This window comes from Phascolarctos cinereus, unplaced genomic scaffold (genome assembly GCF_003287225.1).
Source record: "Phascolarctos cinereus isolate Bilbo 61053 unplaced genomic scaffold, phaCin_HiC Scaffold_726;HRSCAF=1367, whole genome shotgun sequence".
NCBI classification, from domain to species: domain Eukaryota; kingdom Metazoa; phylum Chordata; class Mammalia; order Diprotodontia; family Phascolarctidae; genus Phascolarctos; species Phascolarctos cinereus.
The window spans coordinates 302,748,223-302,753,277 of record NW_027556098.1 but is presented as its reverse complement, the minus strand read 5'-3'; positions in this window follow the sequence as shown (position 1 = coordinate 302,753,277).

Below are 5,055 nucleotides of genomic sequence, written 5' to 3'. Positions count from 1 at the left end.
AAAAAATAATCTAAACAGTGGTTTCATAGATAATCTTTCTAGTGTTTTTGCACTTTGTGTTTGTTGATGACTAAAATTATAATTGTATTAAGTATATAAAGTGTTAATATTTAATTTGTGTTTATATGCGCACTAGTAAGTTCCATGCCCACCTTAGATTACAAACAAATAGCAGAAGCATTTGCTTCTCCTACCATAGAATTCAATATAGTGCCCTGCCCACAGTAGGTCTTTAGTAAATTCTGTTGACGACCAAATTTGGAGCCTTTATTTCAATGCTACCAACAAGTAATAAAATGGACAGTTTTGAGTTCTCCCTCCTGTCCATCCTTCATGATCTCTGGACTAAAGCCTCTGCTGAACTACAGAGGTGTTTTGTAAAGGTGGCATTTCAATTGAGATTTAAAAGTGTCTATATGTGTTATTATTATTACTACTACTAGTAGTAATAACATAATAATAACATGGTTATATAATGCTTTAGGGTTTACAAAGTACTTTTCTCACAACAACCTGTACAGGTTTTGATGATTTGTTGAATGTGAAGCACCTAAAATGATTGTAAGGATGGATATTTCAGCAACTGACTTTTAGCAGGACTTCATATAAGGATTTTCTCACCCTTAGGCACACAGTGACTCTAGACAGAGACACTCCTCTAGATGAGCAGGAAGTTAAGGATAAAAAAAATAGACAGAGCTTGTAGGTCTACTTAGTTGTCTAATAGCTTTGTCTTCCAAAAAGCTTGGTTTGGGAATTGAGGAGGGGATAAGGACTCTCCTTTTGGAGAGAAAAAACTTACCACAACCAAAGTTCTGAAGATTAATAAACTCCCCTTGTGAGGTTGCGGATGGGGGGAAAAGAAGCAAGGCTTTTTCCCTAGTGTGATGACTACATTGTGAGTGTCCTGCTTTTCTAAGAGCTAAAGCTTAAGCCTCTGGGTTCAAAGCTAGAAGAGATACCAACCTCATTCTTCCTCTTAAGGAGAAGAGGTGACAGCTAGTGTTAGAAGCTAGAAACAGAGAGAAGTCCTATAACCTTATGACTCATGTCATATATATTCCATGTCTGACAATGACCTGCTCTAACACTAGAACCAGCAGAGGACAATCCTGAAGTACTGTCAGGCCAGCAGTACACTGTGCCTGGAATGTCTGAGTACATAATATACCCACATACCTGGCAGAGACTTCATGCTATTTGAAGTCAGCAGAGAAAAGGTCCAAAGAACACAATGTGACAACATAACCAGAAAATTCTGGTTACCCCATTGCATTTGAGTCATGAATTGCCACCTCCAGAAACATAGCCTAAGCATCTGTGAGTCCTAGGTGTGCATCCTCATCACAAATATTCCCTACATATTTCACTCTTCATGTATGTTCTCTATATGTGTCCATTCTTCCTGTTGGTGTTATGTATATTTATGTGAGATAGTACCCAGGTTTATGGAGGAAAACGCTCTTTTGCTACATCTAGTTTACAGTTAATGCAAATTCAAATAATATAAAATTCAAGTTAGTGCTAATTATAAGATGATACCAGGCAGCATCAAATGTGAGCCCAAAGTTCAGCTCAAGAGATTCCTGAAAGCTGATTGAGGGTTTATAACATGCTGCTCTATCATTTACCTGTATTTCCTTATCACCATATGTAGATATGTTACGCTGCTGTCTACCATATCGCCAACAGCTGTACTAATTTTTTAAAAGACTAATAAAACTGGAAAAGAGAAAGAATACTTCAGATGGACACATTACCAGTGCAAAAAAGAAGAGGCTTGTTTTTACATCAGAACAAAAATTTGATGTAATTAAATAGCATGAATGTGGTCACAGTAACGCTGTAATAGGATGAGATGTTAGAATGGCTCAATCTGCTGTATGGAATATTATAAAACAAAGATGAAATAAAAGAAAAAGGCAAAATTGTATCCGCTTTTCATTGTCTGCAAACAACTACAAACGATAGAAGTGTCACAATGCAAGAAATGGAGCATCTTTAAGCTGCGTGGATTGAAGATTGCATTCCTCTTAGCAGAGCAGACATTAGACAGAACTTCTACTTTTTGGGGGTTTTTTAAGGCAATTGGAGTTAAGTGACTTGCCTAGGGTCACACAGCTAATAAGTGTCAAGTGTTTGGTCTGAGGCCAGATTTGAACTCAGGTCCTCCTGATTTCAGGGCCAGTGCTCTATCCACTGTGCCACCTAGCTGCCCCTAAAACTTCTCATTTATTTAAGGCAATAAAAGAAAATCTAAAAGAAGCAAATTGTGAAGAAACTTTTCCTGCAATTGATGGTTGGTTTGACTGCTTTAAAAATTGAGTGCAGTTGTTGTTCAGTTATTTTTCAGTCCTGTCCAGCTCTTTGTGACCCCTTTTGGGGTCTTCTTGGCAAAGATACTGGAGTGGTTTGCCATTTCCTTCTCCAGCTCATTTTACAGATGAGGAAACTGAGGCAAACAGGATTAAGTGACTTGCCCAGGGTCACACAGCTAATAAGTGTTTGAGGCCAGAATTGAACTCAAGAAGATAAGTCTTTCTGATTCCTGGCCTGGCACTCTATCCACAGTGCTACCTCGGTTGCCTAATGTTAAAATTACCAGGGAGGTATCAAGTGCAGGTGATGATGCATCAGCTAAATATCCTGATTTCTTAAAGAAAATAATAGAAAAAGTAGATATATTGATCAATAAATATTTAATGTGGATGAAAGAGACATTCTGGAAAAGGATGCCTTCTGGAACTTACATTGCAAAGAAAGAAAAACCTCAACCTGGATATAAAGTGTCTAAGGATTGCCTAATACTTTTAGTAGGAGATAATGCAGAAGCAGACCCTAAATTAAAACTGATGCTTATTTATCAGTCTCAAAATCCTCCCTTTCTAGGAGACTATAGCAATTAATCACTTCCTGATCTTTGGTGGCCACATAAGAAAATATGAGGGACTAGAGGTGTTTTGAAGACTGATTTTCAAGTTGTTTCAGACCAGATGTTTGTTGAAAAAATATTTTAAGGACAACAACATCAAATTTAAAGCATTACTGATTTTAGATAATGCCCCAGGTCATCCAAGTATACTTGGTTCATTCTGTGAGCATGCAGATTCTTGGAGTTGTGGATAAAGCTCTCTGCATCTACCACTGTATGTATGAAGATTGAAAGGAAGAAAAGACAGTTCAATCTATACTGTCAAAATACTTCAAATGATGATAACAATGTTTTATTATATCATCAACGTAGGCTTATCTTTAGGCATGATATTCAGTAATTTTTAAATTTTTATAATTTTGTTTTCTATAAGTATTAGTTTGCAATAAACTTGGATCAGAAATATATCTTTATTGTCCTTTGCTATTATATTACATTAATAAATAGATACAAAACTTATTTCATATTTCCATTGAGTCAGAACTCATTACTATATTTCAAAGAATTTCAATAATGAGGTACTACTTCACAGGTTTCACTGTTTATACTAATCAGGACCTCGCTCTATTTTTAAAAACTATATTTAAATGCCTTTGCTTTGACTACTAAAAAGAAATACATTTGGGGGGAGGGGTATGTGAGCTGTGGTTTTGAGTGAATATAAACCAACTAAGTACCCTGAACCTAGGGTACCTTGTCTGGGGGTAGGATTGGGAGGGGGGGAAATCTATATGTGAGCTGGGTAGCACCTCCAGATAGGGTTAAGTGACATAGAGGTAATATGTGACAGAGCCAGGATTTTAATCCAGGTCCTCTCACTCTAAATCCAGAGTTATTTCAACTTTGCCACTGTGCATTGCCATTTATGTCGAGTTTTGTTTGCAAAGCACTCTTCATAGTTTATTTGATTGTCAAAACAAGTCTTGGGGGAAGGTGGTGCCAGTATTATCTCCATTTTACAGATGAGGAAACTGAGGCTCATCAAGGTAAAGCAGCCTGCCCAAGATGACATAGCCAGTAACTCTAAGAGCTGAGATTTAAACAAGGATTCTCAAACCCCAAGTCTGTGCTCTTTCCATGATGTCGTGGGTCCTCGTCAAGGGCAAAGGATGAACAACAAAATCCCATGCCTACAGTGGCACTTTGGTGTCGTATCCTGTCTTGGATATACAGCTAAGGTCACTGAGAAAAAGGTTTACCATCCCAGTCCCTCTTGACATAAAAGTCAATGCAACTAAAGGGACTGGGAATGGGAAGTGAAAATGTATGAGGCAGGGCTTTAGATCCTTTCCTTTTAGAGTTGGTGGGGGCTAATGAGGAAAGAGAGTGGCAGAGACAGGGAAACATTACCTATCCTGATTTGGGGACTATTTTTCCCACTGGATGTTTTCTTCCAATTTTTGTAGATCTCTGTTTCTCTGGGTCTCTGGTTTACCACAAATCTCAGCTCATTCAGTAGGATTATGTTACCTGCCAGGTTTGCTTATTTTTCCTTAAGCACATCCAGCTCTTACTATCTGCCTGTGTTCGCTTTCCAAGTCACCACATCAACCAGAGGCTGCATTTGGGTCTTCCCGAGGGATATTTTCCCAGGCTCTTTTATTCCACTCTGTGCCTTACTCATGGATTTTCTCACTTACTTAGGCCTGGCTGGCTGGTCTCAATGATGTGGATGAAAGCCTAAGCCAGCTTAATAAATTTGACACAAAACTGGGAGCAAGAGACTAACATGATGAATGGCAAAATGATATTCAAAAAGATTTCCCAAAGATGGAATGATGACTAGAATCAAGAAGAAGTAATTGAACGGGAATGAATATAAAGTCTTATCTTTAGTAGAAATAGTCAATATCCAAAAGGTTGCAGCAAGGTAGATGCACTAATTGTTGTTGGAGTTGGAGGCACAATTCTGAAATTGATTTGGAATTATGAGAGCGTACCACTTCTTCTATAATAATTGCCCAAACTACTTTTAGTGATCTTGGGGATTGCATCTTCGGAGATTAGTTGCTACCTCAGGTTGAAGAGATAGCAGTTATAAAAAACATACCTGAGGAACACACTCTGACAAATATACACAGAATCCATAAGAAGACTGGGCTAAAAAAAAAATCAGCATACAA